This window comes from Sturnus vulgaris, chromosome 2, assembly GCF_052056855.1.
Source record: "Sturnus vulgaris isolate bStuVul1 chromosome 2, bStuVul1.hap1, whole genome shotgun sequence".
Classification (NCBI taxonomy): Eukaryota; Metazoa; Chordata; class Aves; order Passeriformes; family Sturnidae; genus Sturnus; species Sturnus vulgaris.
In genome coordinates, this window is record NC_142244.1 from 74,976,836 (window position 1) to 74,992,180 (window position 15,345).

Here is a 15,345-nt window from a genome sequence, read left to right on the forward strand (position 1 = left end):
TAACACATTATCATTTCACACTATATTTATTTGTATCATCATTTATTATTATGTAGAAAATTCCTCCTTAGTATCAAAAAAGAAAATTCCTTGGAAATAATGAAATAATAGATCAACTAATTAGTATCTTTTATACAAAATCATAGCTTCTGTTTAAAGATGTACATTGGCTTCAACAAAATATATTTGTGTTACATAGAAATCATTACTAATGGAGAAAATGCAGTATATATAGCTTTTATATGATACTTTTCTTGTCCTTTCACTCTCACCTATGCTTCCTAAATGCACACACAAAACTCAGGACACAGAATCAGAAAAAAAGTTAAGCTCATTAGGAGGAAAATTAATGGTTATAAGCAAGCATTTCTATAAAATTTTACTGCCTCTCATAGCTCTTCTGCTTTTACATTCTGAATTAGTTAAATTGAACCTACTTTGAAAACAACTCAAATGGTTTTTATTTGCCTGTATAAATGTAGTGTATGGTATATTTGCACCACCAAACTATACAGCTAATCAGTCAGCTGGACAAATAAGACTGTAGAATTTTGGATCCATCACTTTTTTGAGCTATCAAATAGGAGAATTACATTTTCTGCTCATATTATTATAGATGATTATTTACATATTTTTCTTATTTTGAAGGTTAGATGTGTTTTTGAAATTTAGCTGTTTTAATTAACTAAATATATATATAATATTTATAAAATGTATAATATATAATACATATAATTTTTTAATACACAAAAAAAATCACAGAAAAAAGAAATCAAGCTATTGAGAAGTGTATGCATCTGTCCCCACAGTAGAGGTCGACCTTTGTGAACTTCTCTATGCACCTCAGTCTTTGTATTTTACTCTTCCCTTACTGACCTTTAGGTTATGAAATATCATGTCTATCACCTCCAAGAGCTACAAATTAAATGACTCAAACAAAATTAGGTGCCATTCAGTTATATACTCCCACGTCCCTCCAGGAATCACCACAGCTACCACAAAGTCATGATAGTTGATGTCATTTTTGAGTGAGTATGGCAAAAGTGGAAGTCAGGAGAGCACTTCACAACAATTTCATTCATCAGGTTATTATTCCCAGGGTATCAGATAATGCAGAGAAAGAGTACTCAGGGAGGTAAAAAAATTCAGCCTGGAGCTAGATGTGTTGCTCTTGCATTGTTTGTTTTTTTTCCGTTTTTACTGCAGAGTAACAACAGAGGCAAAAAATTACATGCATTAACAAGAAGGGAAAGGAAGTCTCACCTTTTGAAGTATATAAGTAAATCACTATTCCTTGAAGTCAGAACTTTTTCTCCTGTGATTTCTCTTTTGCAGGATATAGAATATAACTTTATTAATACCATGACTACATATCACCAGCAAAAGTTATGCAATCAATTTATAAGTGTCTTTTAATTAGAGATTAAGAAACTTTATATAAAACATCTGATAGTTGGAAGGCTCTGAGATAAAATGTTTATTTGAAATGACTGTTGTGGCTTTATTTTTTTTTTCTCCTAATGAAATAGCAAGCAGAGTTTACAGAGGCTTGAGATGTCAGATTTGAAAGATTTTTTTAAATTCTCATACAACACCTTTGATAAAGAAAATTTATTTTAAAGAAAATAAAATATGTTGGAAGATATTCCCTGTATTTTCTAGCTACTGAAAGCTCTTTCACCTCAACTTCAAGTACTCAAGAATACAATCAATTCTAAACATGAGAAATGTTTTGGACACATAGATTTCCTTGTTAGTAATTTTTCATCCTGTGTAACATTTTTATCATGTGTTAGATTTTGTCATAATGTGTAAGAATCTACAGTATTTCGTTCATAATTGTCAGTAGTTAACTCTGTCATGGAATTTAAACCCTGTGTGTTACAGCCCTGAACTTATGGGTGCCTTAATTCTGCAATGAATTTTGCTTTCAGCAAATAGAGCAGTGAGTGCTCCATATGGAAATAGTGAATTTCACAGCTGAAGCTCATCTACTGTTCTGCCTTTCAACTACTAAATATAAAAGCTGTGAGAGTGTCTAACGGAAACATTCCTGTCAATGCATAGAAGGGAAAGTCAATATTAAGTTAAAAGGAACTGAATTTCACTTGCTGGGAAAGAAAAACAGGGTATGCAAGTGGGAGTAGGTGCAATCAGTGATGTTTACATCTACATAATTAAAAACTGTTAGCTCAGAAGAGGCACAATCCAAAAAAAGTTGTTCTAAATAGTTAGGAAAAACACAAAGAAGTGCTCTTATGGGATGACTTAGGCATTATTTTTATGATGTTTCATTGCACTGAAGTAGTTATAGCTACCTTATAGAGGAGTTGATTAAAATTTATAGCACAATATGGAATATACCTGTCTCACAGAAAATGTGGTATGCCCACTCTGAATGTTGTTTTCCACTGAGAATTGTTATTTCTGCTTAATTTAGACTGAAAAAGAATGATTAAGTACCATTTCCAACAGTTCCACACAGCCATATTTAAGAACAAAAAAGTAGATGTAGAATTTAGTGGGAAAATAAATGTAAAAATCACATTTCTGTCATCTTCCCTTTACCCGTACACGAGCTGAGATACAGATAATGGAAAGGTGGAGAGATAACAGAATAGTCCCTTTCATTATGTTAGTCTATTTATAGAAGTACATAGGTAATAAAAATATCTAAGCTACTCCCTGTCCCCTCCAAAAAATGGAGTCTGTAAGTGAAGTGCCTCAAAACATCATTAGGGTTGCAATTTTTTTCCATTATAGAGAGTTAACTGTAAGGCCCCAAAAAAACCTCACTAGACCAGACTCTTAAAAGGGCTTATAATTTTCCATGTACTCAGAGTTACACACATGGGAGAAATACTGACACAATATTCTTCAGAGTTCAAAATAACAAAAAGAACTTTACCAGAAAATCAGAGAATTTTGGCAAAAGTCTAGAGCAGCATTAAATCAACATTTATAAAACATTTCACAGAACATTAACTCAGCCCATTCAACTTAGTAAACTCTAAGCCAACCTGATTTTAAGTTACCCAAAACTTCAAGAGACAATTAGAAGAAGAAAGAGAAAAAAAAGAGATATTGAAAAGAGCAAGTATAGCTGCTGCTCCTGTTACTTGAGGTGTTCAGATGATAGAAACCCCAAGAGGCTGTAAGGGTCAAAACATGCTTGCTCCATCTTCCTGCATTAAATACCTTTTGTCTCTCCTGGGCCCTGCCCCCAGGTGGGACTTGTGGTCATTTGGCCACTCAGGAGCTGGGATGGGGCTCCAGAGGCAGGTGTGGAGCATTTCCTCTGGTGTGCCAGGGATTGGTGGCCACTGCAGGGCTGGGGTACAGGCTTGGAGAGGGTGGGATTTGCAGGACAATGCCCCATCAAAGGCAAGGTCTGACCTTGACTCTTCTCCCACATGCGTGCACAAAACTTTTGAATCCAGCAATCCTTCCATACTATCACAGGTTACATTCAATAGTCTTTCAGTGATTTAGAAATAGAACTTTTAAAAATTGGTTTAACAAATATCCAATCATATTTGAATTAAATAGCTTTCAAAAAGAGTTCTTGCAGAGATATTGTCAGGTGCCATTTTTAAAATTTATTCAGTAATTTGATATTTAATGTGTATCTGTAGGCTGAAAAGATATTTGAGAATTTCCTATTGAAATCTGTGGAATGTATACACCAATTTTGAAAATTACACTGCTGCCTAAATAAAACTTATTCCAATACAACAAACTTTATAGGAATAATGTTCACTATCACCCATGATATTTACCTATTATAACTAATGCTTCCATACATGTTGAGACAGAAACATTGACTGAGGGGAATTTCACAAATTTCAACCCTCAGGCCTTTTATCAAGCTCTAAAACAAACTCAGTTCAAGTTCTTTCCTGGAACTGCAAAATTTCCCAATCTCATTAATGCTACTGTGACTGTGGTATGTCACACTTGAGAAATATGGTGTGTATTGATACCAGGATTTAGGTCCAATGCTCATTAAAAGCAGGACGGTAATATTAAATAACTGGCAGTGAAACCAGAAAATCCACAAACTGTGATATTTATAATGTTAATAGTAGATTTGGACTCTTTTCTGATTTTCTTAGGCCATTAGTTCATTAATAATCATAATCACAAAATAACTGCTTGAACACAGACCCCAAACAAACGCTGAACTTGTTATTCTGAATATATTGGATTTAAAGGGAAAGAAGCTGTGTAGGTAATTTTGGAAGCTTTAGATGAAGCTGAGATATTCTGTTAAGGGGAAGGGTCCCTTTCGATCAAAGAAAAATAAAAGAACATGACTTACAATAAGCTCAGTGTTAACACTGCTTCCAAAAGGCTGGTGAATGTTAATAAAATAGGAGCTGGTGTAAGAGCTGAAACAATTGTATGTGCTTAAGGTGTTGTTTACGTTGAATGTACATCAAATAATTTGCAAGCTCAGTGCATTAAGTAGGGATAATTCATAAATGCAAAAAAATTTGGTCTCAAGTTAAAACTTTCTGCATAAATTTTATGGTGTCAGAATATTTTCTCAGCCTTTACCTTGCAATGAAAAGAGATATTACCACAGAAATATGAAAATCAAAGGTTTTTTATATTAATTATTTTTCCACACAATTGACTGATTGTATTCGAGATATTTCAGCCTCCAGACAGTGACATAGGGTAAATCATATTTCTTTTCATTTGCCTGGAGGGTTAACAGTATTTTGAAACAAGTACGATGAAAAAAAATGCTTGTTCTGGATGTAAATGTTGCTCAGAAAGGAACATGACAAATTTAGCCTTTCGTTATCATTTGTTTCAATGTTCAGAAATTATAGCACCTTGTATTACACATCAATGAGTATTAATTATAATTCCCATGGACTTATATGGGAGATATGAATACACCTCATCTTACAGAATGAGCGTGTGCTGGTTTAAAACCCAGCTAGAAAATTAAACCCATTCAAGCTGCTCCTTTGTTCCCCTGTCCCTTTCAATAATGGAGGAACACTGGAAGAGATTATATGCTTGAATCAAAATTAACTGAAAAATTGCAATAACCACAACAATATTAATAAAAGAATGTATAAAAAATACGGAGAGTTTTACCCACAAAAACATGTTCACCACCCAACAAACAAAAACACCTCCCAAAGACCGTGCCTGGCATGGTTTCCCAGACAAAGGCAAAATGGCAACTGGTCCTGGGCTGGGGCCACACCATATTCAGGAAAACAAAGCTCTAATTTTTCTATGCTCTACTTTATCTTCAAGGAGAAGGCTATAATCATGGTGATTTGTTAATTTGATACTTTTTTTAGAATTTGAAATGTGAAAATAATGTAAAAACAATTGCAGACTGTTATTATTTCACACATATTTCAGAAAATAAAATATTTGAGGCTATGATGGTGCCCCTTATCATCACGGAATCTCTAGTCACTAGTGGTTTTTGTTGTGTTTTCATGTTTTCTTGCTTTGAATAATTTAATCTATTTACAGTTCCTATTTCCTTTTTTCCCAAAACAGCCTGTGAGTTCACACATTTATTTTTGCATCAATTAATATATAATATATCTTAAAATATGAATTTAAATGTTTTCCTCATAGTAATTAGAAACTGCCCTTCCATATTTCATTGGTAATCTCTTCATTTATGATGGGCAAATGCTGGTAACTACTTTCTTTGTTAGTTATGCCTCAGTAAGTGCATGACAACAAGTTATGGGGTGAATCAGAAATTCTGCATGTCAAAACAGATTTCTTTTATACCAGGATACAGCTATTATGATGTAGGTAACAACAAATACTTCATCTTTGACGTTGGTGACATGAGTGAGATCTGCCTTTATTTCACTGTAACAATACCTTCCATTGTAAAGTGACATCCACGGTTGTACTAGTAGTTCAATTCATTGCTGTAAATATTCAACTGAATCTATTTATAGAATTGCCATGAATTACTTATTCATATCAGCATTTAATTTTAAACAAATGAGCAGCCCTTCAACAACAAACATGAATATTTATACAATTAAATTAAGTATCTGTTTTAAGTGTTTCCTTGTACAAAACAAGTTCTCAACACTACAAAAGATCTCACTCAAACATACTACATATATATATTCACAAAGTACATGGGACACCCCTCATCCAACCTAGCAGTATGCAGCACAAACATTACATTTACACTGCTCTCCCTAGACTTCATTAGTGACTGTCAGTCAGTCTGTCAGCTGAGAGAAATGGTCTCTTTCAGAGTACTATTCATCTGACCTAATTTATGCATCTATTTAAGGGCAAGATTAATTGTCTTACACAAGTAGCTGTTTTTCTCCATTTACAGGAAAGACTCTGCTGATTAATATACAACAGTAGCTGTCTACATTTGATCAGAATACCACCCAGCAGATCTCTGTTATAAAGTGAAGTGTCATGCAAGAGGCTGAGAGTAGCTCCAGCTGAGCTCCTTCATATCATGCATAATACAAGCAGCACAGTTAAAGAAGTAGTATCCATTAGCTGGACCATGCAATAACTCTCTAACATGGCTACATGATCTCAAAAACCTGAGGCTTTTTTATTCAGAACAAGGAAAATAATTTTCAAAACAATTATGCAATGTCAAAATACTCACATAGTGTCATACCTCATGCATGAAAATAAACATAAAGAAAAGTAGGTCATAAATAAATGGTTCATTTTCCTATAATATTAGGGGGAAGACTGAAAGAAACACACATTAAAAAAACATTTTAAAGAATATTCATCCTGATATAGGATGCAGTCCTGTATTCCAATGAAATTTCTCTTATTTAAATCTAATTTCTGTAACAATAGTTTTGGATTTTGTTTCAGACTTTTATATATGAAGGTGTGTGATTTTGTTCTGCTTGTATATTAGTATAAGTGTAGGTGTATGATCAAAGCAAAGTGGCACATCAACCCTACTTGCTTTTAAAAAAATATGCAACTATATTATTTTACTGTTATTTCACAAATATTTTCCTATTCTTCATATTTCAGATGTAGTTTCGTGAAGTATTTACTGAAAAAGAGGTAGACAAGAAAATAAGAAAAATAGGATTGTGGGAAAACAAATGAGAGATGGAAGAGAGCACAGCAGAACAAGATATTATGGCCTTGGTGGGTTGTAAGCAGGAGCTCGTCGATATGAGAAGGCACAGCATATTCAGCTAGAGAGGTCTTTGAAACTATGTGGTTTTGTAAGGCTGCCAAGTAATGCAAAGAGTGGGCTGATTCTGTACTAGTGGGAAAAATTCTGCTTAGAGATGTGACTGCTTAGAGCTGTAACTGCTTGGAACTGTAACAGTGTGTAAGGCTGAACTGTGAGAACAATATTGACTTCAATAACTTTAATACCCTGTACCTCTATGCTTAGACTTCAAGATGCTTCAACTTCAATAAACTGTTTTCACTCTGACTTCAAGGCTTCAGATTTCGATACCCTGTACTTCTATGCTCAGGTGCTCTGTCTTGTTTTACTTGGGCTTTGTTTTTTTGCTTGGATTACTTTTTGCACCCCTTCCAATATTGAAGGTCTGTCTCTCAATCCCAACATAAGATTAATATTGTAATATTTCTTCTGTTTTCATGTTAATAATATTTGAAAGACCTTGCAAAATCTGAATTTGGGACAAATGCTAGTTAAAGGACTAAAGGACTGTGCTTATTTGAATTACAGACCATTTCACTGAAGTCGTAGGAACTATTTTATATAAACACTGGAGCAACTAATAGTTTGTTCAGATTTCATAGCTATGGATTTTTTCCACAGTTAGTAAAATCTTATTTCAAAGTTATGAAAAATAGTGTTTAAGCCTTTGGGATCTATTTTGATGAAAATTCTTGATGTGAATTGTGGAGGGCAAGTATGATAAGCTCCTTTACAAAAAATTCTGTGTCATTTTCCTGAGCTGCATTGAGAAAATTCAGCTTGCACTTACTTTTCACGGAATGACTTGACATTAGATATGATCAGATAAATTGTAGAAGGAGCAGATTCTTCTACTTGCAATTTTCTGAAAATTGACAACTTTCTTTTAAAAGAGTATGTAATAAATTGGCTATCTTCTGACAAAAGTAAATTCAATTAATAGAACATAGCCACCTGTTGATTACATTAAGATTATAAATGTCTAAAGGGTAATGAGTCCTAGCTTTATTACCAGCTTATACTGATACTTAATCCATTTCACCTGAACTTGCTCTGTGGGGTTTATAAAACATCATGACAAAGACATCAAAGACATTAAAGTTTACCCATCATTCGTCAAAGAACCACTCAAGACATTAATATCCCTATTTCTCAAGAGGCATCTTGAAACATTTTCCTTCCTTCTGTACTCTAAAAGTTATTAAGTTTGTCTGAAGGAAAGTCACAATGGGTGATCCTATTACAGTAGTTTCCTAAATCAAGAAGCCACTATACTGAAGATGACCCTTCAAATCCAAACACAATTCAGAATTTTAAGACAGTTTATAATCGGAGTTTTAAAGTGCCTTTTTACTATTTTTTTAAATGTTAAAAAAAAAAAAAAAAAAAGGCAAAGCTAGTAATAATCTCTTCTGGGTCAATGTTCCTTCTAGTCTATTAAACCTTGGTCAAGGCTCAGAGCTTCAATCTTTTAAAAGCAATACTTAAAGCCACTTTAAATAGTACTTCTTTCTCTAAAACTTATCATTCCAGTATGTGATTTAGACAGAAAAGATTTCTGTCATTTTGTTATTCTTTCCATCATCTTTCTGTGGTGAATATTCTTTCTTTGTCAAAGTAATTTTCACCTCATCAGTCTGCTTTTGTCACCACTTTAACAGTAATGTTTTGTGTCCAATAAAATGTATGTTTCGTTTTATCACATGTATAAAATATAAAATTCCAGAATTGCAATAAATTCTAATAATTTATGGAGGAAATTTATTTTGAATTATGTCAGTAAGCAAAAGATTTACTTTGCTGCAGGCTTTATAAATTATGTAGAAGAACATTACTATTCTTGTAGAACTTCATGTAATCCTTCAAGATGTTTTAAGAGTTTGTTGAGACAAAAATAAAATATGAAGGTGGGAATTCCTTTGCTCCCAGAATTCATGGTGATCATATTTAGTAATACTAATTTCTGAGATAGATTTGTGAAAAAAAAAAGACAAACACAGCTAAATGGGTAGCAACTCTTGTTTTCTATTCAAAATTATTTACAAAAAATCTTTCCATCTTTCCAAGCATTTGTATTTTTGAGAGAATTTAAGGTGTCTAAACATAGATGTTTAATACCATTTTGAGATATGCTAAGGTTTCATAGACATCTGCATTTTTTTGACAGATGCAGAATTTAATAGATTGCACAGTTGCACTGGAGAACAATATCCCACATTGCCTAAGATCACTGATGCTTAGGCAACTGAAACTTGCACATTTCTTCAATAAATTCAAAACTATTTTAATGATTATTTTCGCAGCATAGTTTGAGTTCCTGAGATTTATAGCACAATGCTTTGTCATCCTTTTAACTTTTTTATTTTTGCTTCTCTCTTTTTATTTATATATTTTTTTAAGTAAATTATCTATACTTGTGGAATAATTACAGACCACAGAATCACAGAATGGATAATACTGAAAGAAACTTTTGGAGATCATCTAGTGCAAACACTCTGCTAATTCAAGGTTCACCTAGAGCAGGTTGTCCAGGGCCATGCCCAGGCACGATTTGAAGACCTCCAAGTATAATGACCCCAAATCTTTCTGGGCCACTTTTTCCAGAAGCAGTTAATTTCAAGACAACCTTTGAAGTAAAATGTATTTTTCTTATGAGGTCCTGTCACTAGATATTTTGAAGAGGAGTCTAGTCCTATCTTCTTGGCACTCCCTTCTAGTACTTATGCAAACTTATAAGATCAAACCCTGAGTCTTCTCCAGACTGAACAGTCCTAGCTGTCTGTCCTTATATGAAAGTTGCTCAAATTTCTTAATTGTTTTTGTGACCCTTTGTTAAACTACCTGCAGCAGCTCCATGCCTCTTCTGTTCTAGAGAGCTTGGAAAATGGCACAAGAGTCCAGATGTCTTTCACCAGTTCTGAGTAGAGGGGAGAAAACAACTTTCGTTACTTTCTGGTTATACTTCTCCTAGTACAACCAAGGATGCTTTTGACATTTCTTTCTGCAAGGACACAGAAGGTGGCCTTCAGCAAAGGTGACCTCTGGTTGGCTCATTGTCCACCAAGACCCTCAGATCCTTCTCTTTAGAGCTGCTTCTAGCCAGACAGCCCTGAGCTGGTAAATGGGTATTATTCCTACCCTGGAATTTTCAATTCCCTTTTATGTACCTAGCTAACAAAAAGTACTCAAATTGTCCCTTATGGATAAAGAAGTTGTTAGAAATATATTGCTATAAATTCAACAACAGGCTAAGAATTCATTTGCAAAGTGTATGTATTGGTTCACTTGCTGTCTTTGAACTAAAATGCAGGATCCACATGATTTCAGTTAGAATAAATGTAGTCTCATGATGAACACTTTCAAAATTCTCATTCTTGCAAGAGAAGGTACGTTTTTTATTTGCCTATCATAATGGGAGCATATTATACCTGAAACTCACTGATCAGTATTACTAAATAAAATGCATGCTGATTATTTCTGCTAATTAACTCACCGCCTTTAACACCTGTTGAGAACATGCAGTGAAATGTTCCAAGCTAACAAAACTCTCAAGCTGCATTTTCCATCTGCTTATCACTGTCTTCCAAAGGACAGCTGTTTTTCATTCTGCTAGAGTATCTGAGAATCCAATTCTTCTTTCTGCTTGTTAGAGCTTGCACTTTAGAGGAGGATTTTAAGAAGTGAAGACCACACTCATGGGACTACGTTACTGTCAGGTCCAGTAATCTAAGGATCAGTACTGAATGGCATTGGCAGGACAGAGGGATCAAGGATAAGTCACAAAATGCTGAGCTGTTGATAATGGGAAACACTTGAAGAAATCCTGGTGTGGCTTTTTCCAACCTTAATTTCTCTGTACTTCACATTAAACGTCTAAGTTTTTAGTTGTTTGTGGAGACAAATGATCATTCATCAGGGAAGAAATATTCACAGCATGAAGTCCCATGACACACTGTTTTTCTTTTTCTTCTGTTGATCTCCAATACCTAAAACAAAAGTTACTTCTAATTTGTCTGTTTGTGGTCAGTGTAGAGAAAAATGTCATGGATATAAAGGAAATATATGTGCTGGTATTGATTTGTATTTGACTATACTTCATGCCTAGTTCTTACCACAATTTACAAGCACATTTAAACAAAATTCTTCTGCTGTGTTTGCACCGTCGTTCAGCAAAAATGGTTATTACATGCATAATTTTGAATTTTCTGCATTGTAGTTTGGTTGTGCAAGGGCTGAGCACATACTGATGATTCTATGTGATGATACCCCTAGACTTTTTTTTGGGGGGGTGTGTTGATAAATCTGTCACCTACAGTGTCTGTGTTGCCACAAAAGGGATTTTTCATTCTTCCTTTCTAAGCTGTAAATACGGTAATTTAGTTTTGAACATTCCCCACACCAGGCCCTAATTACACAAGTGCTTAAAATGTGTTATTCTAGAAGTGTGTTGAGGTATTAGAACCAAAAATATTATACCAATTCTATATTGTGTAAAAGCTTTCGCTTTAATATTAAAGAAGCCTAAAACTGTTGATATTAAATTAATTTTAAGGATATATGTGTGGGGTTTAGTAAAAATATAAAGGAAAAAGGAGAAAGAAAAGGTGCAAAATAACCATGAGCAGTATCTTCAAATAAGAAATATGATGAAAATCAGAAATAATCACAAGTGGACCAGTATCTCTCTGAAATTTAACTTTGTTGCAAATATCAGACAAATTAAAACCTCAGACTGACATCCACAAATATTCCTTTACATTTACTTCCATTATATTCCTTTATATCCCCTTGGACCTTGCACTATTTCCCTATATTTTTCACCCTGAATATCTCAGCTTTTATTTCTGAGCAGATATACAAAATATGTTCGTGTGAATCTAGGTCTGTAAATCAAAGAGAAAATTTTTCATTCACGAGAGAAAGAAGTTTTTCAAATCTGAATGAGACACACACCATTGGGCAGTAACTCTCTTTTTCACGTGGTACTAAAGATTCTGGAATTGCATAAATAAGTCCTACTCATCTCTGTGGAAATTTATATTTAGATATTAGTTTAAAGGAATATAGTGGGATGGCCTCAGCTGGCTGCCAGATGCTTACCAAGCAATTCTATCATTTTCCCTCCACCAGCAGGACAGATGGGGGAAAATAAGACAAAAGCCCACAGGCTGAGGCAAGGACAAGGAGATGGCTTACCATTTCCTATCATGGCAAAATAGACTCAAGTAGGGAAATTCAATTCCATTGATTGCCATTTAACTGTAGCAGAATTGGATACTGAGAAATAAGAAAAAAAACTAAAACCACTTTTCCCTCACCCCTCCCGTTTTAGGCTTAACTTCATTCCTTAATCTTCTCTTTCCCCCCACCCCAGGCATAGCACAGGAATGGAAAAGAGGGGCTGTGTTCATTTCAAAATACTTAATTTGTGCTGATTCTTCCTCCTCATGCTCTTCTCCTGCTATGGTCTGGCTCTTACAAAGCCTTTTTCCCTTCTTCTACCCTGACCTTGATAGATGCAGAGCTGTTTCTCTAACATTTTCTGAAATCTCTCTCCCAGCTGCTGTGAAGCATTTTTTACTTTTTAAAAAATATGATCTCAGATGCGTTACTGATGTTGCTAGTTGGCTCAGCTTTGTCTAGCAGTGGGTCTGCCTTGTAGCTGGCTGGAACTGGCTGACATGGGAACAGCTTTTGGCAGTTTCTCACAGGAGCCACCTCTACATTATAAACACCTCCTGCTAGCAAAACCTTGCCATGTAAACCCAGTACAAGGTATTCATCCTGACAACAAATTTGTCTTCCTTCAGGATGAAAATCTCGTGGATGTATTAAAGGATTATATTCAAAATGTTGTTGATTAATACATTAAAATCGCTGAAATAACATATATGTGAAGTAATAACATCGCTACAGTAGAGTTTTATATAGAAATAACTCCAGGGGGTTGTATCTGTCCTGAGCTGCAGGAATGATTTTTTTCAAGTGTCGATTTCAGTATGTCAGTGTTTCTTCTTTTTTGATTACATCAGAACATTATCTAGCGTAGACAGCTAACAATGGAAGCATTACTCTTGAGATAGAGAAAAAAAAAATCTCAATACTTATCAAAATATCCTCCTACCTGGGGTCTTGGAGAATGTCAGTTACATAACATAATATTACTAAGTTTAACAAAGAAAGTCTCCTTCCCTCTGATGTCGCTAAATAGTTATTACCAGCCTGAACACAATCCATAAATTAGCATAATCTCCTAAAGTCCCTAACAGAACAGTAGGGTAATTCAATAACTCTCATAACTCTGAAAGCATTTGAGAAGGCCACTAAGCCAGTCTACTGTTCAGTGCAAAGTCATCTATGAGTTCAGACTATATTGTCTATATTGTTCAGACTATATTGTGTAAGATTTTATCCTTTCAAGTCTTTTTAAGAATATGCAGAAGGAGATCATGTCTGCTCCATGAAGATTATCTGATTAAAGACCTTGTTAAATGTGATCATAAAAAAAGAAGGCACCACATAAAAAACATACAGAGACACAAGCCCTACAGGCAAACAACAATGGAGACAATGGCAAGAAACAAACCTTGTCAGGCAGTCACAGTACTCGACAGGCTATTAAAAACTCCAGGCACAGGTCTGGAGAAGATCGCCTGTATTTTGTAGCTAGAAAGTGGGAACTAAAACACACAAGGAGCTGAAATTCTACAGTGAAATTACTAAATTTGTATAAACTAATAAAGAAATGTGCAGCGGAAGGAAACTGGCAAGGAGCAAAGAGGGAACAGACAGAAAGATGTATTCACATATAAAATGGGGACAGTCAGTGTGCTTCTGTGTCTGAGCCTTGTGCCTGACCAGCACAGTCTGTCCTGTCCTATTTAATCCTAACCAGTTCTGCATAATCTCACACTCTGTTCTGCCTGTGTGTGAGTGCTGCAAGGAGTAAGGGCCAGCTACTGGGATCTGGTTGGAGTCAAAAGGAGTGGTCAGTCCCAGCTTGTAGCATCTGCCTTGGAGCAAATGGGGGTTGAGACCTTTCAGACGCTGGGGTGCCTCTGTTACTTACATAAATGAGTTATGGCTAATGGATTAGGGGGGAAAGCTAAACAGACATTAAACTTTCTATTAGATGTTATTTTCTACATGGCAGAACTCAATTAATGTTTAATTTTCATGCTTTTCTATTATGTGAAGAAATATAGAAGGAAGATCTTAAGTTAACAGTCAAAGTCAATATTTTGACACATTCTTTATTTCCATGGGGTTTGCAGTTTTATAAAGGTCACTACTTAGGAAACAGAAGTCCAATTTGGTGGACTTTCTCTTTTATTCTCTTTCTGAAAACTTGATTTTTGACTAGAGTTGCCCGTGATTAATAACTCTGGCTGACCGTATATGTAATTTGTATGTAATCTCTATGTAATCTCTATGTCGTAGGAGACAGTATGATGTAAAAATAAATAAACTAATTAAAACTACTCCTCCTTAGTGTGCAAGGTGAATTTAAAATAAAAAAGTAAAACATTTCTTAAATTTATCTTAATTTAAAAATAAAACCATAAAAATGAACAAATAGTTTACAGAGCAGAATTAGTCATTATGGTATTTGCTTCTGGATCCTCTTACACAAAACCTTCCTCTGGCTGATATTCACATAACATACATCTATTGGGAAAATTAAATTTGTCAATTTTGTCAAACTTATTTTTATATACAGAATGTGTCTATTGAACCAAACAACAGGTTTTTTCACATTTAAGCAACTAACATTTGAACTTTAATTTTATTCCAGCCAATATCAACTCTCAAAGAGAGACAGATAATTATTGGGTAGCAGTGAAATTAGCGTTTTCTTGCCTTTTCTTTCTCTTCTTATCAGAACAACTCTTTTGTATTCTGATGTTCACAAAATGCTTTGCTTTTTGATTGATAAACAGTACTTGAAATCTGTTTAATTAAGAATATCATATCAAGAAGCTTTTTTTAAATGGCATTGACATTTTACATTTATTTACATATATTAGTATTTTTCTTTCTTCTCTTGTCCTTGTCCCTTCCTCTCTTTCCATTATTGCATGCATGCTCGGATAGTATACAAAAATTGTATAGAGTTTAAGAAATGGAATGTGTTGTATATAAGTACCTTACTACTAATTTAT